The sequence below is a fragment of the Macaca mulatta genome, chromosome 6 (assembly GCF_049350105.2).
Source record: "Macaca mulatta isolate MMU2019108-1 chromosome 6, T2T-MMU8v2.0, whole genome shotgun sequence".
NCBI lineage: Eukaryota > Metazoa > Chordata > Mammalia > Primates > Cercopithecidae > Macaca > Macaca mulatta.
In genome coordinates, this window is record NC_133411.1 from 133,958,287 (window position 1) to 133,981,224 (window position 22,938).

Here is a 22,938-nt window from a genome sequence, read left to right on the forward strand (position 1 = left end):
ATTTAATTCATTTGAGCTCCTACTAAGTGCAAAGCTCTTTGCTGGATCTTCACTGTGGGAGGAAAGGAGAAATTTCAATCTTTCATCAACTTCTTAAAGGGACAGATAGTAAATATGTTTGGCTTTGTGGGCTATATGATCTCTTTTGTAATACTCAACTCTATCATTGTAACCAGAAAGCAACACGTACATCAATGATCGTGGCTATGTTCCAGTAGAAACTTATTTACCAGACAGGCTGTGAGCTGGATGCTGACCCCTGCTCTAGAAGCTTATAATCAGGAAGGGATTTACTTAAGCTTATTCTCTGATGAAATAAAACCCCAAGAGGAATTTGTAGGACATTTGACTTAACTGGAAAATCACTGGAATCACTTGGAAAACCTTCTAAAATAGGCACATATGGGTCACCCGCTGAGGCCCAGAGATTCTCATGGAATTGGTCTGCCGGTATGACCTGGGCACGGGGATTTTCAAAGCTCTCCAGTATTAGGGTTGCTAATACTCAATAAGGTTTGAAAAGCATGGTTGAGGGCAATATCTGGAAATATTGTCAGATGCAATGAGGCTCCAGCAGGCAGTATAGGGCTGGGGAATGGGGATTACAAAGGCTTGCCGTGTGTTTCACTCTTTTGGGAAAAGAACAATTAGGATAGAAATTTTCCCATCACACTGAGGAACTCAAAAGAAGTTTAAGAAAGTTTATTTGCAGAGTTCAGCAACTTGTGATATGTGGTTTTAAAAAATCAGAACAGAGGCCAGGCACAGTGGCTCACGCCTGTAATCCCAGCACTTTGGGAGGCCGAGGCAGGCAGATCACGAGGTCAGGAGATCGAGACCATCCTGGCTAACACGGTGAAACCCCATCTCTACTAAAAATACAAAAAAATTAGCTGGGCGTGGTGGTGGGCGCCTGTAGTCCCAGGTACTCGGGAGGCTGAGGCAGGAGAAAGGCGTGAGCCTGGGAGGCGGAGCTTGCAGTGAGCCGAGATCGCGTCACTGCACTCTAGCCCGGGCGACAGAGCAACGGACTGTCCCACACCAAAAAAAAAAAAAAAAAAAAAAAAAAAAATCAGAACAGACTGAACATGGGAAATACAGCAGCCCCAATCCCTTCCGTTGGCCCAGCTCTGGAACACCTGTTTTCAGATGCTCCCTGTGTTAGTTTCCAAGTGCTGCTGTAACAAAGTCCCACGAACTGTAGGACTTAAAACAATATAACTTTGCTATCTTATGGTTCTGGGGGACAGCAGCCTAAAGTCAGGGTGTCAGCAGGGCCATGATCTCTCAGGTATGGAGGGGAGGATCTCTTCCATCCCTTTCTCCTAGCTTTGGTGGTTACTGGCAGTCAATCCTTAGTGTTCCTTGCCATCTAGATGCAGCGCTCTAATCTCTGCCTCCATCGTCACGTGCTGTTCTCCTCTATGTGTGTCTGTCTCTGTGTCTTCTCTCTTCTTATAAAGACACCAGTCACCTTGGGTTAAGGGCTCACCCTACTCCACAATGACCTCATTTTAACTTACGTTGAATTAGATCTGCAAAGACTCTACTTCCAAATCAGGTCACATTCACTAGTACTAGGTGTTAGGACTTCAACATACCTTCCTGGAGGACAAAATTCAACCCCAAACACTACTTCATGAGAATTTTCTTTATCCTTGTTTTTGAAGAACAGAAATAACATGTAAAAGGGAAGGAGCTTGAATCCGGAGGCAGAATTTGTGGCTTCATCTGTAAAATGGGACTAAGAATCAGGAAAATGATATTCAGGAGACATGTGAAGATGCTTTTCAAAAGAAAAAGCTCTATAAAACTTAAAGTATGAAATATAAGGGGTACCTAAGTAGATCAATTAAAAATGTGTATGTTATGTTATTAGGCAGCCTGGGTTGAATTAAGAAGGAAGCTCAAGGCCACATTCATGGTCTCTGCAGTGGTAGTGAAGTCTTGGTGTACACGGCTAGTTTTAGCCACAAACCACTAGAGCTCAGGGTGTACCCTAATCACTCCTGGAGAAGAATTGTGCTTTGGAAAGATGTTGTCCCTTTAACTTCCAGGAAGCAATAAACGTAGCTTGTTTGTTCTCATTTTGCCAGTTTGTCACAAAGAGGGGTGGCTCCTCTGGATAAATCACCTACCTCCTTATTTTCTCAATGGAAAGAACACCTCCAACCTGCCACTTCAAGCACTGAGTAGACTGAGCGCCAAGTGTGGCATCGTAGAAAATTCAGAGAACTCGTGCCTTAAGTTGGGTGAGACATTGTGCTTCAGTGTCGTCTGCTGTAAAATGAAAAAAAGAGACCAATACCAGATATGTGCTGTAAGAGTTCATTGAAACAAGAGGTAAGCTTCATGGCAAGTGGTTGGTGGTCAATGCGTTAATAAGGCATAGGGACAGAAGATTGGCATTTTAATTCTTTGCAATTCAAAGCCAGCATTAGGATAAGACTGTATTAGCAGAGTGGAAGGAACAAACGATGCCCTGTAGAATGCTAAAATGGCTACTCAAGAAGATCAGTAGTGCTCGGGATGGACAAAAAAAAGTTTTGCCAAGACAGATGAAGTGTCTCTTCGAAGCCCGTGTCCTCACGTGTGCAGGGTTGAGGGACGGGGCCACGGCCCCAGCAGGCAGCCTGAGCTGGATGGCCACAGTCCAGATGGCACTGTGTCTGCCCAGGTGAATACTCACCCAGAGGACTGCCAATAAACAGCAGCAGGCGCCAGCCACAGCCAAAGGCCAGCTTCTAGGGAAACAGGGCAGGTGGATAGAAAGCACTGCTCCATTCTCCCGCTCCTCCCATGACCTGGAGCTTAATTTTCATTTGCAGGGAGTTTCCATTTGGCATACTGACCTTCCTTTAGTGGGAAATACCAATAAAGCTGGGGCAAGCTGGGGCCTTGAGTCTTCCTCTATGGAGAATTTAAAATTACTCCAGGGATTGAGGTGGGCATCCATAGGGCAAAGAAAAGTCTGTTTATTTGTTTTTCCCCCCTTTCCTCCTTCTCCCAACTTCTTCAGAACTTTTGCCCTCTTTGTCACTTTGTCAGATTGCCAATTGACCTTCCTTTCTCCTCCCACTTGGAGATGGGCTTCCTATCTCACTTCCTATCAGGCAGTGAGGTTGAGGGAGAATGGGTCAGAGGCACAGATTTTGAATGGAAGTGAGAAATGATGATTCTGTTCAAGGCGATGATGTCTCATTTATTAGCATTTGTGTGTGCGTGTGTGTGTTTGTGTTGGGGATGGTGGTGACAGTGTTTTCAGGCCTCTTATTAGAATGAATCAAGATTAGAGACTTCCACCCAGGGACAAAAAAAGAGGGCTATCTGGACTATAAATTACCATTAAGCCAGTCTCTCTCCTCAGCCTCCTCCCATCCCACTCTTCCATGTGGGTTAAACCAGGAGTATATTAATTGTGGGGTAATTAAAATGCTGTGGGTGAAAGGGTGAGATTAAAGGTTGGAAAGCTGAATTAGCAGGTGCCTGTTTTAAAATGCAGGTGAGCTGTCAGCCCTGAAGCAATCAAGAAAAGAAAACCAAACTACTACCAACTAATGATGCATGTCAATTCTCATCTCCTTGTTTTTTCCTCACATTTGGATGCAAACCCAGCCTAGTTTATAGCAGGACACAGCATGGCAAAAGGGGGCTATTTTGGTTTTCTTTTGTTTTGGAATCCTGAATATGCAACTTTGGATTTGGTAGCCTAAGCCTGAAAAGCGAGTAGTTGTCAGTGAGAAGTAAAGTAAAGGTGCCCAGAGTTGATTCAGATCTAAAAATGATTAGGGGTGTTTGCTCTCGGCACAATTCATGACTTGGGAAGATCAGAATATATCTACCTGACTTGCTGGGTGAATCTCTTGTTAAAAGCATTACACAACCATTGTAACAATTAAAAATCACGTTTTGATTTTTCAAATTTTCATTTAACATCCTAACACAAAATTTTATTCTAAATCAAACCATGAGAAAGGTACTTGGAAAGGCACCGAGGAAAGAAGGGCCGCAGCAATACAAGAATACCAGAATAACGTGAGAAACACGACAGATGAGCAGCATCAGAAGGGGAGGGGCATGAGCAAGATGGTCCTACATTTCAGAGGTGGTGAGAATGCTGTTCACTGGAGATCGGGGAAGTCTTCTCAAGAAAGAGGCATTGGGGGTTGGGTGTCAAAGAGGAGAAGTGGAGACTGAGGGGAGCACAGTGGCTTTAAATGAGGAACAGAGATATGAAAAGAACATGGACGGACTCTGTTGTAATAGTCCCATAGTCCGTTTTGGACACAACACAGGCAAAGACAGATTTTCTGTGTCAGTGTTTCTCAGCCCTGGTTGTGCATTATAGAAACACTAGGGAGCTTCTAAAAACTCTAATGCCCAGGCCACATCCTAGATCGACTGAATCAGAAAACCAAGGAGCGGGATCTAGGCACTGGCATTTTGTAATGGTCCCCAGGTGATTCCAGTGTGCTGGCAAGGTGAGAGACAGCCTGGCTCCAGCTGATCATTACAAATGAGTTCTTGATCTTATTCTTAATTAATGTAGCCTGGAGAGAAAAGGTACATTAAAAAACAACAACAACAACAAAAAAAACCAGAAAAAAAAAACCAGCCCATTGATCTATTTTCACTAAATTATCTAGAGAACCATTATTAAATAGCTTCCTTATTCACCTAGAAATGAATATGGGAATAGCAGTAGAGGAAGATGGGACTAGAAAAAGAGAGTGTGGCTAAGTCATGGACGATCTTAATACCAGGCCGAGAGTTTTATTCGTTAGGTAATTCAGTTCATTAGGAAATAGGCAACAGGCAACACTTACAGTTTTAAGTTGTGGAGTCGTCAAAAGTCACAGCTGTGGTTAGGGATATTTCTATGTTGGGTATTAGTAGGATGGAAGTGATGAAGGGAGAGAGGCCAATGAGGCCATGATTGCTTTGAGAATTGAAAGTACGTGAATGTGAAATCCCGGGGCAATAGAACGGACAGAACGTAGTGTGGCAAAGCTTCTCTCCATAACGTTCCTCTAGCCAAGTGACAAACATGAAGATTAGAAGTGCGGTACAGCCTTCTAAAGAAGCCAGGGTGAGTTGGGGCAAATGCCACTTTAGCCTGGGTTGGAGATATGCTACAAGGGGCAGGAACAGAGATGTGGGGATGAGAGGATACAGATTCCAAATAGAGACCAGAAGGATTGGTCTTCTGAAGGGTTTCCATTTTGGGGATGTGTGGTTGTATTTGATTTCAGATTCACTGAGGGAAAGGGGAAAGAGTTACAGTTTGGGGTCACCCACCTCCCTCAGTCCCTAACCATGGGACTGCTCTCATAATCCCCTTTTCTGACACAAAAGGGAAGAAATAGTTTCATGGTATAGCATGGTATAAAAATCATGAAAGGTATAAAATTCAGAAAGGATGTGGTCACAGCATTAAAGGCTACAAAGAGGTCACAGTGGGTGAAGACCCTGAATAGTCCTGAATGACAGCAGATTTTCACGAGTGTGCAGAGATATGTTAACATGGCAGGCCTGAGACAGCTCTCTTAGAAAGGCCTGCTTGTAAGATTGGCACCAGGCTGGCATCTGAAATCTTAAATTTCAGGAAGGTTTCCACAGTCGCCTAAGTGAGGAGTGGCTCACTGTGCCTGAACTGTGCGACTGGCTTATGCCAAACACCTGCTTTTCTTCTTGGAGTACGGCATTTTGGCAAGTGCTAGGCAGAGAGTGCCTAAGTGACCAGCCTCCAGCAAAAGCCTTGGACACTGAGTCTCTAATAAGCTTCCCTCGTAGACAACATTTCACATGTGTTGTTGCAACTCATTGCTGAAGGAATTTAGTGTGTTCTGTGAGAATCCATTGAGAGCGGACCCTTAGAAGCTTGTGCCTGGTTTCCTCTGGGCCTCACCCAATGCTCCTTTTTCCCTTGTTAATTTTGCCTTGCCTCGTTTTGCTGTAATAAATTGTAGCTGTGACTATATGCTGAGTCCCGTGAACCCTAGTGAATCACTGAACACGAGAGTGGTGTTGGGAACCCTTGACAATCAGAATAAGGAAAATTTAAGAGCATCAATTTGGTCAGAAAAACTGGGAGATCTTGAATGCATAAATTTTTAATAGCTGAATTAAGTGAGCCTATGTGCTTTGGAAAGTAATAAGGGAGAAAAATTTGGCTTTCTTTTTTTTTTTTTTTTTGACGGAGTCTCGCTCCGTCACCCAGGCTGGAGTGCAATGGCGCCATCTCAGCTCACTACAATCTCTGCCTCCCAGGTTCAAGCAATTCTCCTGCCTCAGCCGGGATTACAGGCTCCTGCCACCATGCCTGGCTAATTTTTGTATTTTTAGTAGAGATGGGGTTTCACAAGTTAGCCAGGCTGATGTCGATCTCCTGACCTCACGTGATCCACCTGCCTCGGCCTCCCAAAGTGCTGGGATTATGGGCATGAACCACCATGCCCAACCTGGATTTACATGGTTTATCTAAGCTTTCTGCTTATGATTAAAGCTGAAAGCTGGTGTTTTCTCCTTCAAAGATGTAAAACGTGAACACAGTGAAAAGAGCATGTTATGAAAACAAACTTTAAGAGGAACAATTCCTGAATCTTTATAGCTGTATTGTGAAATTAAAAAATTTTTAAACTTCCTATTTGGTTTCCTGCTGCCTCTTGTTTAGCTGTGAGCACCTTCTCCAGGTGTCCAGGCACACTGATGTGATAAGGCTGGTCCCTCTCACAAGTTTCCCGTCACTGCCCTCCCTCAACCATGACTTAGTAACATTCAAATGCACCAGTGAAATCCCTTTTCTTGTGTACTCCACCCTGACCGCCAGTGAAGGCACCTGACCACAGGTCCTCACTCTCTCTCGGCTCTCCCCAGTGCTTGGCTGAGCCCACTTCTTTGGCACTCCTCCCATATAGCCCCCTCTCAGCATGCAGTAACTGGCTCTCCAGGACCTGCAAGTATCACACATCTTGTTTCCTGGAGCTTCTCCTGTGTCTTCTCTTGTGGCTGCACCTGACCGACCTTGGCCTAAAGGAACACACAACAACAATACCACTCAGTGACATGTATTTTCCCATGTCGAATTTCAACATAATAAAAAAAGTACCTGATAAATGCTTAGCAAAGTAGCGAGAAAGGCTAATGAGGTAAATGTGCATGTTTTACCTGCATTAGTCAACTTGGGCTGCCATAGCAAAATACCATAGACTGGGTAGCTTTTTTTTTTTCACAGTTCTGGAGGCTGAGGCTGGAAGTCCAAGATCAAAGTGTCAGGATGGTCCCATTCTAGTGGGAACCCTCTTCCTGGCTTGTAGATGGCCACCTTCTTGCTATGTCCTCACATGGCCTTTCCTCTGTGTACGTGACAGAGAGAAATCTCTAGTTTCTCTTTTCTTATAAGGCCACAGGTCTGTTGGATTAGGGCTCCATTCTTATACCTCATTTCACTTTAATCACCTCCTTAAAGTCGCTTTCTCCAATGCAATCACATGGAGGAGGTTTAGGGCTTCAACACATTAATTTAGAGGGAACGCAATGCAGTCCATAGCATTACACATCTTGCCAAACCTTCACTTGACCTCCAACCACCATCTTTTTTCATAACCGTCTTCCTCAAATGAGAGGGTATAGCTATGTACATTTCTTCACCAGACATCATGCTTTGAACGCTTCATAATCTGTTTTACTCTTAAAACTCCACTGAAATTTCTTTTCTTTTCTTGGTTTTCACACTCCTTAACTTCTCTGTTGTATCCATGGTGTTTTCTGTCCCTGTGTCATGTCTCACAATTCCTTGCTCTTGTGGCTTTTCAAACAGTGTATTCATCTGGTTTGTAATTTATTTGCCCTCTTTTTTTCTTCCAACTGCTTTTGGAAAACTTTTAATTTGAAAAAATACAAAATTGGAGAGAATAGTGTACTAAGCTCTCAGTGTATCCACCTCATCATACTATGACAAGTCTATTTTTATTGATATCCCCCTCCCCAGGATTATTTTGAAACAAATCCTAGATAACATATTATTCATACGAAAATATTTCAGAAAGTATTTCTTATGTATTTTACAAAATTACAACCAGAATACTATCACATCTAAAAAAATTAACAGTAATTCTTTAATATCATCAAATATCCTGAAAGTGTTCAAAGATTCCTGATTGTCTCATAAATATTTTTTCATAGTTAATTTGCTCAAATTAGAATCCAAACAAAACTCAAACACTGGCCAGGTGCGGTGGCTCACGCCTCTAATCCCAGCACTTTGGGAGGCCAAGGCAGGTGGATCACCTGAGGTCAGGAATTTGAGACCAGGCTGGCCAACATGGTGAAACCTTGTCTCTACTAAAAATACAAAAAAAAAAAATAAAAATAAAAATTAGCAGGGAATGGTGGCATGCACCTGTAATCCCAGCTATTTGGGATACTGAGGCAGGAGAACCACTTGAGCCTGGGAGGCGGTGGTTACGGTGAGCCGAGATTGCGCCACTGCACTCCAGCTTGGGTGACAGAGTGAGACTGTCTCAAAAACAAACAAAAAACAACAAAAAAAAACAAAAAACAAAAAAACCTCAAACACCACCAGGTTGATGTGCCTCTTCAGTATCTTAATCTACAGATAACACCTCCCTTTATGCTTTGTTTTGTTTTTTTTAATTCATTTTTTGAAGGCAGCAGGTTATGCATTCTCTAGAGTTTCTCAAGTTGAGATTTTGTTGATTGCATTCCACGGTGTCACCCCTGTAAATGGTGGTAAGATCTAGCAAGGCTTGATCAGATTCAAATTCAGTTTTTTCCCCAAGAATATTTTAATTTTAGGCTGTGATACCAAGGGCTGTTTCTCATCCTTGGTCTTCAGGATGGGCTCTTGCTGAGCTTCAGTCTTCAGATCTCAGTTCTTCTCGTGTTCTTTAGGAGCAATAATATGTTCCCAAGTTTTAGCTATGACTTCTAAAAAGTGATAGAATGTTGGCCCAACATGATATAGAATTTAGCTCTGAAAGAAAAGTTAGACAGCAGTCAACACAAGTCTCCCAGAATGGTGTTTTCTAATCTACTTTGTGAATAATGAGCTCATAGGCAAATAATTTTGGGAAAACCCCGAGTGGGTAAACTAACACAATTTTCTTTACAATATAAAGGTACATTGCAAATCTAAAGAGGGAAATATGGTAATTAGTGTTTCCTAAGCTTATTTCACCATACAACTACCCTTCATATGATATTTATTGAAGTTCTCTTATAAACGGTGTTTTACACTGAGAATGCTGAATAATTTGGTCACAGTGAAGGTCTAGGACCCTCAACCCTGTTTACAATCTAGTAAGCAGATGTTTTATCTGAACTGCTTTGTAAAGAATAAGACTTAATTTACATTAAAAAAAATGAATCTCCTGCCTTCACCTAAGTTTGAGCGCTTTTTCCCCTCCCCCCTGGCCAGCAAGCGTGCCTTTCCCCTTGGGAATATGCTGTCACCAAAACACAGCAATGAAATCAACATCATCACTCTTAATACCTCTTCTTCCTTTCTTCTGCAGTGAGATAATACCTGCTTTTTAACAATGGACTTCCAGACTAAAGGTTATATTTTCTAGCATAGTAGCTCTTGTTTCTCAGTGTATAGTATGATTGAGGGCAGAACAATTCAAATTGATTCTTAGGAATATGAAGGGATGCCTTATTAGCAGAATAAAAAGTATTAACACTTGATAATTCCCAGAAACATAATGGGCTCATGTTTGACTGCATTTTGAATCCCCACGGCTCTCACATCTCTTTAATTTTTTCTACTATTGTTTCCTACATTCACTGAGTTAGCATTTATCGAATATGCTTTGGGGTCTGTGTTTACTATGACAGATATGCCATGCTTCTTGTTGGGGGCTGGACATGGTGGATGACATCAGTCACACAAACTGTTCATTATAGCGAGTAGTACGTGCAGTGATGCTTTATGCAGGGTACTACGGGAGCACCGTGGCACTTTCGTTCTCATTAACCTTGTCACTAGGAAGTCATTTTAAATTCTCAAGACTTAGGACAGTGTTTCCTACTTTTGTTTCCTCCACACAGCTTGGAACAGAACAGTTCTGGGAACACAGTCAGCACTGATAAAACTCTTACTGATGAATTTACCTATACCTGTGTTTAAGCCTTGTGATCTGGTGAGTATTCAGCGAATTCTCTCGTCTTCTTTTCCTCCCTTTGTTAGGCAAAAATTATACAAATGTAAACCAGGTGAGTTTTACAGTGTGGTTTGATGGCAGCAAGTTTGAGAGGAACAAAATACCACTGTGACCACCTGCCAAAGTTTCCATTTGCTACCTTGAAAACCAGACCCTGGCATGCAAGGCCTCTTGGACATCTGGAATGAATTCCTTTTTGTTATGTGTATGTGGGTGTTTTCCAAGCAAGGGGCGTTCCAGATTTAAGAAAGGAGTGAGAAACTTTTATCAGGAAACTTTATTCACAATTAAGAGGTACTTTGCTCTAGCTGTGGGTCACAGGAAAAGTTTACAAATGGCCAGTGAATCTGCTTCTTGACTTCTCTGAGTTCTGCAGTCATAATGAATTGTGTTCTTCCTTAGCTCTTGACAGAAGTCACCCTCTAAAGTTGGATCTGAGCAAAAAGTCTTAACTGGCTGATAGATCCCAGGTGATTTTTGGTTCACATATGGACAGCAGTTTTGTTATGTCAAATCCCAGCAGTTTAGCTTTGGGTCTAACTCTGGGTAAAAATGTTGATGTTAAACTGGTAGCAAGTAAAAGCAATTCTAATTTTATGTTACATAAACTAAAGCTCCTTCTTTTGACAAAAACTAAAGGATTTAAAATTTCTTCTTGTTAATGTCGCTATAAAACTATAAACCTTCTAGAGGCTCCAATATATAGAATTATATATACATGTACATTCACACCTACAGAAGTCACCTATCTCCCCAAATGAATTTATGTTTGTGTAACTACTTACATACTTGTGCCCAAAGGCTTGTATTCATGACTGGAAATGGACCCTAGCTGATGGTATTGAGCAGGAAAATTTTATGTGAGAGTTTGGGTCTTTGCTGCTGAGATAGGAATCTTGCTGAATTTTAAAGGTGACTTAGTTAAAAGAAAGAAAACATAGTTCACCCTTTGAGTTGGAAGAGAACAGAGTGTTTAACAATAGGTTTCCTCTTTGAACTGGTGTTCCATGGGAAGAATGGCTGATAGTAAATGGAAATGGTGGCTCGAAGAATGTTGTAAGTTTACTTCCTGACACAAGTCATTTAAAATCTATCATTTCTGAGGCAGACATAATTTCACTGACCCTTTTGTCTCATTCTTTATATCCTGCAGATTTGGCACTAGTTACTATTTCCTTGTATTGAGCCTGGTCAGATGAGCTTGAGCTACCTTATTGTTTCTTGTTCTTCTCTTCTTTTTCCGATGACTCACATTTTCACTAGATTAACAATAATACTAACCTTTTTTGGTGTAAAGCATAACACTGTGACATGTAATATCTCCTTGTAACTGAGCTTCACAATACACTTGCAAGGAAAGTAGAGGTGGTAGCAATATCTCTGTTTGGCCTATGAGGAAACTGAGACTTAGACAGCCTAAGAGAATTTTCTAAGCGTTCGCTGCCAGGGCCAAAAAGAGCTCCGGCTTGATTCTCAGTCTCAGATTTCAGATGCTTTTTCCAACATACTTCATTGATTTTACTGGGCAACTGGCATTCAGACATGTGGTGTGCACAGTTGGTATGTGTGGGACATTCAAGTGAACTTACCTAAAGGCAACAGAATAATCACTCGGAAGGACTGACCCAAATAGACACAGCTCTCTAACCCGTGTGAGCAGCAGGTTAGAATGTGGGCAGGCAGCCCAGAATGTGTCTCCTCCCGGGCAGACAGACAGGAATCTCTCTGGAGACTGGCCAGGAGGCCAGAAGGTCTCCCAGAGACTCAAGAGGGCTGCCAGGAGGAATCTATAATGATTCCATTTTAGGTTTAAAGGACATTATAGTCACAGCAGGCATATCTGGTACTATACATGATGCTGACACAAATGCACATATATTGGCTTCTGATGTAGATAGATGATATCTTGCTGTGAAGGGTGAATGAACAGGCAGTTTTCTAGTTTTAACTTTCAGTCAAACCAATCAACATAAACCAGCCAGCAGCGTATGTGGGATGACAGATACTTCCAGATCTTTGCTGATTGCACTAGCCGGATAATTAATTTGGGCATAAGTCATGGTTGGACTCCTCTGCCACTGCATGTTCAGATTTTTCCCACGACTGATTGTGGCAGAGGCTGCTAATTCCCTACCCAACATCCACTTTGTTCTCCTTTTTCAGTAATAGGACTCTGTTTTTGTAGAGGACAGCCAGAGTATAATTAAAAGATCATTTTCTATGTTTCCACTTTGTAGCCATGAGTGACTGTGTGGGTATGTTTTAGTCAGTAAAAGGTTAGCAGAAATATACAGGACTTTTAGGAGATTTCCTTAAGGAGAAGGGGACTGACCTCCCTTCTTGCTGCCTGGAATATGGGTGTGGTAGCTCGTGCTCTAGAAGCTATCTTGTAAGTGTGGTGACCAGGTTGCCATTCTTAGGAATCTAAGAGTGGAGGACAGGTAGGAGCTTGAGTCATCCAAAACTCCATGAAGCTGCTGTGACAGTCCTGGCCTGCTGACCTCCAGACTTATTCTGTGTGTTGGGAAAAATGCTTCTCACTTGCTTAATGCACTATGGTTGTTTGTTATATTGCAGTGGGGAACTTACACCAAGTGATGCATAGATGGGCACGTGGTGCTAGAAGAGATCTAAAATGCGATAAAAATAGAGGTGAAAAAGATTTTAAAATATAAAGGAAGAAATAATTTGAGGTCTAATAACAAAAGAAAAGAAGCAAGTGATGTCGCTGGATGATATTTAACGCTGCTGTTTTCCATTTCTTTCTGCTCCTGCCCTTTGCCCCACTGTTTAAGCACCACTGCCGTGATGGCAGGAATGATACAGAGAGCAAGGTGTCAAATTACTGACTTCCAAAGGTTTGTGTATAGGCTCTTAATAGTCTATAGAAAAGATTATAATGTTTTTGACTTATGTGACTTTATTATGGAGAATTTACAACTCACTTGAGAGTAGGTGGAGTTGTATAGAAATCCTGTATAGTGGCCATCCAGTTTCAACAACCATTGGTCCTTGGTTAATCCTGTTCCATCTATACCTGCATCCACTTCTCCTTTCTCATTGCTTTTAAAATAAATTTTATGTTTTGGAATAGTTTTAGATTTATGGAAAAGTTGCAAAGATAGGACAATTTTCACATACTCTTTACCTGTGTCTCCCTGTCTTACAATACCGTGGTCGTTTGTCAGAATGAATACATTGGTATTGATATGAAACTATTAATTAAATCTAGACTTTATTCCTATTGCACCAGTTTTACCCCTAAAATTCTTTCTCTTTTCTAGAATTCAATCCAAGATATTACATTGCATTTAGACCCTTATTATTTTGAAGCATATCCCAGATATCAAGTAGTTTTACCTTTTAAATATGGTCGGCCCTCCATATCCATCAGTTCCACATCTGTGGATTCAACCAAACACAGATTCATGTTTTTTGTTAAAGATGGTTGCATTTATACTGAACGTGTGCAGATTTTTTTGTCATTCCCTAAACAATAAAACTATTTACAGAGCATTTACATTGTATTAGATATAAATAATCGAGAGATGACTCAATGTATGCAGGAGGATGTGAGTAAGTTATATGCAAATACTACACTATTTTATATCAGGAATTTGAGCATTTGTAGATTTTGGTATCTGTGGGTGTCTTGGAACGAATTCTCCAGGGACAACTGTATTTTAGTATACATCTCTAAAAGACAAGGACTCTTTCTCTTTAATGCAAATACAAAGTAATCATCATCACACCCCCAGTATAGCAACAACAAAAACATCAACATCAGATCAAATATTTTCTTGTAAATGTCATGTCCTTTTTACACCTTTTTTTTTTTTTTCCCAAATCCTGGATCCAAACATGACCTGAACAATAAGATTAGCAGGTATATCTTTTAAATATCTTTTATTCTATAGATGTCCCCTCCATTTCTCTTTTTTCTTTGCAATTTATTTGTTGAAGAAACAAGTTCGTTTGTCCTGTAGTTTTCCCATCCAGGTTTTTCTGATCATATCCTTGAAGAGTAGGTACATGTATTACGCTATGCTTTGCATTTTCATAAATTGACTGTAGAGATTGATCGGATTCATTCATTTACTCTTTCAGTTAGTTCTGACAATAATATAGGAAGTGGTGGGTTTTTCCAACAATAGGCACATACCATACTGTCTGGTTTTCTCTCTTTTTGGTGTTTGTGGCTGTTCATGTCCTTTGTTATGGAGGTTGCAAACCACTATAGAAATTGTAATTCTAACGTTTCTTCTTCATGTATAAGCTGGAATGTTTTTTATAACAATCATGTTTTCTCCATCCACTTATCATTTGGTTATTGTGGTTCACACCATAGAGGAAGGCAAGATCAATGCTGATTCTTTATATACCTTATTTGTCACTTCTAAAAATAATGAGTTGGTTCACTATTAGCACCCTCCAATGTTGATCAGATAATTTAGAGCTCATAGTCAGGAAAATAAAGTGTTTCGTATGTGAAAGAGCAGGTGCTTGAGACAGAGTGTTTAGGATTCCCAAACTTTGTAGCTTGAGAGAGCAGACACCAAATCCCGGAGAGCTGTGAGCATGGAGAGAGAGAAGTAAAGACAGAGACAGAGAGAGAGAAGGAAACACCTAGATACATTTGGTAGAACTTGAGAGCTGCAGACTTGGTGCCTCAGCTCTGAGCTATCCTCAAGGCCAATCTGGTACTGGAACAGCCGGTATTATGACAGTAGCAATGACTAAGGCAGGCACTTAGGGAGTCCCAAGGACAGTCTCACTGTGAACCCAGAGCAGTGCAGAGAAGGTGGGTGCAAGCTGCTGAGTCCCAGTGGAGGCTTAAAAGTGCTGAGAGGACCAACAGGCTGGAGGAGGCCTGTGGTTGTATGTGAACAACAGAGTTTAATGAATACCAGGTTGAGAGAATTTCACATCTATGTCCAAGTGGGCAACCTACACCTGCACAGAAGCTGATGGGACACAGAATGGCATGCAAACTAGACAATGGAAATTAGAGGCCCAGAGGAGAAAGGAAGATGGGCCTGGGGATAGGTCAGCCCTGAATTTGATCCGCTATTGCCCAGAAGAGATTATTTTCATTTTTTCAGAATTGAAGAAACTTAGCTCAAGGTTTCCATTTCCACACATTAAGAGAAAACTGTCTTTCCAATTCAAAGTTACATTCTAGTAAACTGATTTCACTTACATAGACATAAAGGGAGTAACATGACTGCCCATCTAGGGCTATAAATTTAGAACTCTGGATAAATATATAAGTTCTTCAATGTTTGAAAGAAAGGGAGTCAGCCAGGGTGCTTGAACTAGTCACTCTGCCCTCAGGGAAGTAGGCAGAGAATGGGCGGGTTCCCGGGTTTTGAAGTGGGGTGAGGATGGAGGGTGGAATAGTAGGGGCATCCATTTAGGGTTCTGGCTGCTTTTCTCTTCAATGGTTTGCTTCAAACACACTGAAATGTCACGAGGACTTAACTTTGTAAAGTAGTGCTCACCTAAGAAACCTCTGGAGAAAGTTCTTCACTGGCATTGTTAGACCTCACCTCAAGTCATACCTCCCTAAATCCTGTATGTATGTGTTGGGAGGAGCGTCAGTTCACCCTACAATGTGTGTAGGGGGCAATTGGATTTATTACTGTTATTTGCAAGATTCAGGTGTGTAGATTACCTTATATTTCTCTCGGCTCTATCTCCCTATCTGTAGAATGAAGGGAATTTGGCTTAAGAACTGGACAGGGTGCACCATGAGTCCATAAGTCTCAGGTAGCTGCCCCATCTACAGCTGCCATATTAAGTAACATAGCCCAGGGGTGCTCTTTCTTGCACAGATACTACAGCTACTGCCTCATTGTATTTAATGAAATTAAACTTTCCCCCCAGGGCAGTAGAGAACTATTGCCTTACCTGCTTAGCATTTACTCCTTGTTTGAAGGAATTCTTTTTGCCCCTCTCTCCAGCCATGGAAGTCTCACTGGACTGGATACTCTCAGTTCTTGGTAACATGATCCTGCCAAATGAATAAGAATTTTTTCTTGAGGCTTTTTTGTTTATTTTGTTGTCTTATTTACAACAGTGGGGAGAGAATACTTTCTCTGTTGACAGAACTGGGAAAATGTAAGATATTGGTAGGAGAGGGTACGGCCTTGAGGAAGAATTTCTCATACAGAGAACCATAGTAAAGAGAAACCTAGAAAAAGCTGTTTCATCGGAGCCCGGTTCCTGTTAACTCCAGGCCTTTACCACCACCTTTACTAAGATTGGGAGATGCCAGACAATGAAGACCTCTTTTGGTATGAACTAGATATAACTTACTTTCATTTGTAATCAAAACAGCATTAAACAAACTAGTTAATGGGATCCAAACCAAAGCCAGTCACACATGGAGTAGAAGTGGGAGGCCTGTGGAGTGGCTTAGTGTGAATTCCTGGCTCATCGCAGTGCTGCTTACTGAATGGCAGAATACGGCCCTACATTCACTTGGGAAAAAAGAATTCCAGATAAACAAAAGAAGTGGGCCAATTGAGTTCAGATTCCTTCCACAAACATTTTGAGCTATGTTCTGTTTTTTCACCAAGTACACTGTGTATCCTCGTCCTCAAAGCTCTACGACTAAGATTGCAATAGATAGAATTCCTTTTATATTATTTTATTATACACACACACACACACACACACACACACACACACACACACACACACACACACACACACACACACACACACACAAGATCTCTCTCTGTTGCCCAGGCTGGGATTCAGTGGCTCGATCAGGGCTCACTGCTGGCTCAACCTGCCAGGCTCAGATGATCCTCCCAGCCTCCTGAGTAGCTGGGACTATAGGCTCATACCACTATGCCCAGCTATTTTTTTTTGTAGAGATGGGATTTTGCCATGTTGCTCAGGCTGGTCTCAAACTCCTGGGCTCAAGAGATCCACCTGCCTTGGCCTCCCAAATTGCTGGAATTACAGGCATAAGCCGCCACGCCAATTCTGTATATTCTTTTAATAATCCTCAAAGGAGGTAATTTTTCGCATATGTCCTCTGGGCAACTACAAACCAACCAACAAATATAACCACGATCAACGATTCTCAGTGGGTACCATGGAGTCATTGTAAACCTTTGAAAAGAGAGAATTTTGATGTAAGTGGGTTTGAAAACTCCACAGGTGATGTACAAAATACATCCCGATTAAGAGTCCCCTTCCTCGATTTTCTTTCAAATTCCATGATTGTGGAAAAGTTGCTTAGATGGACATTAGGTATTGGTGGGTGGACAGTGAGCTGTATTAAGATATAACTGTTAAAATCCCAGAAAAATGATCAGGCTATAAACAGCTATCTACATCTCCAGCTTCACCAGGTGAAAAGAGCTACTGTCAACTTGGCTTCCTTCTAGAAATACAGTCATACTTTGAATTTAATGTAGTTTTAGTAATTATGAGACTTAAACATGACATTTCTTTCTATTTTCCTCTCCGCCTGCTTCTCTCACACTCTGTCATATTCTTCTGGTTGTAATTTCAGCAGCGCTACATTCCCAGCATCAAATGGAGGTTAAGTACTGTGTTATTTAAACAAGATGAATGTATTTGATAATGACTGAGTAAGGCAAGTGGAGGAGGAATAATGTGGGGAGGAACGACAACTCCCAGCAGCAGGGCGTGAGGAGAAATGTGTCAGCAACACCACATTCGTGGGTCTGCTCAGTAAAATACTGCTGACATAACATTGTAATTCATCTCCCTAAATTTTTATGTTTCCCACTTTGGAAAACAACTATGTCTGGTGTATAATTTCACCCTTTTATTATGACATTTGAGAAAGTAGCCAGGACTGGTTAAGTTTAATTACCCCCATGTAGTTATTTTAGATGTCAGTTTCTACAAGTCATTCACAAATGGACAGATTAGCAGAAACGTGTTATTCCAGAATGGTCGGGATTGGGGAGAGCCAGAGAAAAACACTGACTTTATTCTTTGATGTTTGTGGTGGTGTGAATATATGTCTATATTTGCTTTGGTGATCTCACTGTATGATTTTAGAAGAACTATCAGCCGATCTGTTTTCTATTTCTTTGAATAATCTTAAAAATGTGACCCAACTGAGTGTTTTCAGTCAGAGAGAATACAATAATGGATGTTACTGTTTTGAAATAATCATTTACTGTTCTTACTTTCTTTATGGTGTTCTTGAACTTAGGTTTGAAATAATTTATTCTGATTCCATGATCTCATCTGAATGTGGCAGACGGAGAAATGGAATTTGTACTCTGAAAATCTGTGTTCTGCAGTGTTCTTAGCTTAGGTAAGGATATGTCCTTGGACTATGGATATGTTCAAAATGTGCCACATTTCGACATCTCTGGTCACTAGCATCAACCTTTAGTTATTGCTTAAATATAGATAAGTGTTTTTATTTTTTGAAAAGACATATTGTGTGTAAATAATAAAATCAGTATATATATTGAATGGCCTGAGAGCAAAACAAAACACTGGAAAACTTATAAAAGTAGAAAAATGAGTATTCTTATGACTATATTAAATTATATTTCATAAGATGAAATACTTTGACTACATATTGGGAATAGTATACACTGCTTGGGTGATGGGTGCACCTAAATCTCAGAAATCACCACTAAAGAACTTATCCATGTAACCAAAAACCACTTCTTGCCCCAAAACCATTGAAATAAAATAAAATGGGATATATAAATAAATACTTTGGCTTATTTAGTTTATGGGTAATATACTAAATAAGGTGTGAAAGTTCTGAGAATTTTACCCTCTTTGCAAGCTAACAAGTTATCCTGCCACAGTGTCATGGATATTGGCAGAAAATATGAGACTCTTGGGTCAGAGACAAAGAACCGTTTATTAGTCACAGCAATAGCAGTAGCCAGAGTATCAGTGATTGTCCCAGCTGCCTAAGCCCTGATTCCTACAGGGCTATACAACTGATGCCTGAACTCACAGTGGGTTGTGTTACAGGAGAGAAACCTTGAGTTCAGGGAACCTGAACCTATTATAATAGGTAGCCTGCCTGGGTTTGCCCTGAAGAGAGATGTTACCTTCATTTTACTGGACAAAACCAAACATGCCCTGTTTTCTTTGGAGGGAAACACTATCTCTATCTATCTTCCAGGGCCTTTTACTGTATAGACATCCTTGAAAATATAGTCTGGACAAAAGGCAGGCAGTGGCTCTACTCCCAAGATGTGTATAAACAGGGGGAAGCCAAGAAGAATTGTCTCCCAATTGATGCATTATATAGAAATGTAAGGTTGTTTCTCTGTAATTAAACTGAACTTAGCTTTGAAATCTGTCTTTTATTTTTTAATGGTGAAAAAGTTATGCTCGTCAAGGCAAATTCAGTAACCTTAAGCTTGAAATGTATTTTCATTTGTTGTAAATTTAAATTAATTTGGGATTCTCATATTGTTTTTTTTTTTTTTTTTTGCATTCCTCTTAGGAGTAACAATATAGTAGAAAACACTTAAAATAGTACTTGTAACTACCATGTAATATTCTAAACCCTTTGTATCAGTTATTCAATCTTATATGTAGACTATATTTTTATCTCTACTTTGTATATAAAGAAATTGAGGCATAGAGAGGTCACTTTGCCCCAAATTACCAAAGCAGCAGAACTGAGATTCTAACCGAGGAGCCTCTAGAGTAGGTGCTCCTTGCCTAACTGCAACTTCTCTGCTTTCTAAGCGCTCTGGGGTCTGGGGTCTCTGTGATCTTGGGGACTTCTAGATAATCTTTTTTGTTTGTTTGTTTGGGTTTTCTTTTTTTCTTTTTTTTTTTTTTGAGACGGAGTCTCGCTCTGTCACCCAGGCTGGAGTACAGTAGCATGATCTCTGCTCACTGCAACCTCCGCCTCCTGGGTTCAAGCGATTCTCCTGCCTCAGCCTCCTGAGTGGCTAGGACTACAGGCGCCTGCCACCACGCCTGGGTAATTTTTTTGTATTTTTAGTAGAGACAGGGTTTCGCCCTGTTAGCCGGGATGGTCTCGATCTCCTGACCTCGTGTTCCACCTGCTTTGGCCTCCCAAAGTGCTGGGATTATAGGTGTGAGCCACGGCGCCCAGCCTCTATATGCATCAAATCCAGATTTAGTCTAGTTCTCTCTTGCTTCCACTGTGGTATCTTGTCCCATAGCATAGCCTCTGTCAGTTCAACTGCTTGGCTCTTGTGAGACTGCCTACTCCCATCTACTTAAAAGCTTCTCTCCAGCGATTCAGAACTCCACACTGGCATGGGGGAGACAGCTCTGTGAGGTCTCCCTTGAGCCCTTCCACCAACCCCACCCCTCAGTGATAGCTTTTCCATTACTTAGGGGCCCTGCCAAAAACATGGTTTGAATCTCAGCTCTGCCGCTTGCTAACCTGACATCTCTCTAGCAATTTCTACACCTCTGGAGTAGAGACAATAATACTGTATTGCTCAGAGGATTGATGTAAAGGTTAAATGAGTTAATTTATACTTGTGAAGTAAAAGTGCTATGTTAAGTGTCTGTTAATACATTATTACAACTGAGGGAAATGGGAGGAAAAGAGTTTGAGTGCAGAATTGACAGAAATGTATAACAACTAAAACATGTTTTAGGTTAGATGTGGCTGAGTTTACCTTGACAAGTTTAACTTTTCCACCATAAAAATGGAGGCTCCAAAGTTTGAATCAATTTAGTTACAGAGAAATAAAGGAAGTTTCATTTCTGCACACAGAGGTCTGTGAGCTGTTGTTACTGTGAAGTTTGTTTGGTGGTGTAAAATCTCTCAATTCAGGAAAAGGGTATATTATAAAACAATCTCTTTGCTTCTGGTGTTCTAGTGCAACCTTAGTATATCTACTCTTGTGCAAGGCTTTGATCCATTAAGGGGTCAGGCACAAGACCCTTTCTCATGTACTTGTTGATGTCTGCACTTTAATCACATTTCCTAAAATTCTTCTTTTTACCCTCTACTAGTTAAATTCTTATTTAATTTCAGGTGGGAAAATGTTAAGTCCTTATGGCATCCTACATTCTCCCCATTGTGTCGGTTAAGGTATAAACACTATGAAGTGTTTAAGGTTTTGGTTCTTAATCTTATTTTAAAAACTTTGAGGAAATCTCTTCCCCTCTCATCACTTGGCTCTTGGAATTGAATGCTATAGCTTTTCAGACTTTCTCTGCTACATATTTACACAATATATCCAGCTACTTAATTCACTTCTTTCTTCTGGGCATATACCCTCTCCGTGAGGCAATGAATATCACAGACTAAACAGGTGGAGTGCTACCAGCAACAAGTAAGAGGTAGGAAAGAGAAATCTCTAGATATCATCTCAAAATACAGTCACACGTCACTTGCTTGATGGCGGATACATTCTGAGAAATGCATCATTAGGTAATTTCATGGTGTGTACCCAGAGCGTACTTACACAAACCTAGATGGTACACCGTACTACACACTTAGGCTATACGGTATAGTCTCTTGCTCCTAGCCTACAAACCTATACAGCATGTTTCTGTGCTGAACACTCTAGGCAGTTGTAATGGAATGACATTTGTGTATCTAAACACATGTAAACATAAACAAGGTAAAGTAAAAATATGGTCTAAAAGATAAAAAATTGTTCAGCTGTATAGAGTACTTATGAACAGATATTGCAAGAAGTTGATCTGGATGAGTCAGTGAGTGAGTAATGAGTGAGTGTGAAGGCCTAGTACAGGGGTCCACAGTCCCTGGGTCCATGGCTTGTTAGGAACCAGGCTGTACAGCAGGAAATGATGGGCCAGTGAGTGAGTGAAGCTTCATCTGTATTTCTAGCCGCTCCCCATTGCTTACATTACTGCCTGAGCCCCGCCTTCCGTCAGGTCAGTGGCAGTGTTAGATTCTCCTAGAAGCGCAAACCCTATTGTGAACTGCGCATGCAAGAGATCCAGGCTGTGCGCTCCTTATGAGAATCGAATGCCTGATGATCTGTCAGTGTCTCCCATCACCGCCAGGTGGGACCCTCTAGTTGTAGGAAAACAAGCTCAGGGCTCCCACTGATTCTACGTTATAATGAGTTATATAATTATTTCATTATAAATTGCAATGTAATAATAATAGCAATAAAGTACACAGTATATGTAATGCGCTTGAATCATCCTGAAACCACCCCTCCACCACAACCTCTACCCCATTCTGTGGAAAAATTGGAAATTGGTCCCTGGTGCCAAAAATGTTGGGAACTGCTGGCCTAGGACATGACTGTACACTAGTGTGGATTTTATAAACACAGTACAATTAGGCTACACTAAATTTATAAAAAATTTTTTTCAAGAATACATTCACCTTAGCTTACTGTGATTTTTTAACTTTATGGACGCTTAAATTTTTAAAAACTTGTTGAGCTTTTTGTAATAATGCTTAGCTCAAAACACACATTGTACAGCTGTACAAAAGTATTTTCTTTATATTCTTCTGTAAGCTTTTTCTACTTTTGAATTTTTTTGTTTTTTACTTTTTATTTTTTAAACTCTTTTGTTAAAAATGGGGACACCAATGCACGTATCAGCCTAGGCCTACACAGAGTCGGGATCATCAATATGACTGTGCTCCACGTCCACATCTTGTCCCACAGGTCTCCACGTGCAGTAACACTCATGGAGTTATTTGTGTTATCACGAATAACTATGCTAACAAGGCCTTCTTTTGGAATACCTCCTGAAGAACTAGCCTGAGGCTGTTTTCTGGTTGACTTTATTTTTTATAAAT

General features: G+C 40.9%; 1 long non-coding RNA gene across 1 annotated transcript in view; it reads left to right on the forward strand.

Annotated features, from left to right (window-relative positions):
* The first annotated feature begins 5,055 nt into the window (after nucleotides 1-5,055).
* Nucleotides 5,056-22,938, forward strand: part of LOC106998921 (uncharacterized) — a 325,575-nt gene continuing 307,692 nt past the window's right edge. The window contains exons 1-2 of the long non-coding RNA XR_001445501.3: nucleotides 5,056-5,089; nucleotides 10,072-10,163. This is a non-coding gene — a long non-coding RNA (uncharacterized LOC106998921). The remainder of the gene's footprint in view (nucleotides 5,090-10,071; nucleotides 10,164-22,938) is intronic.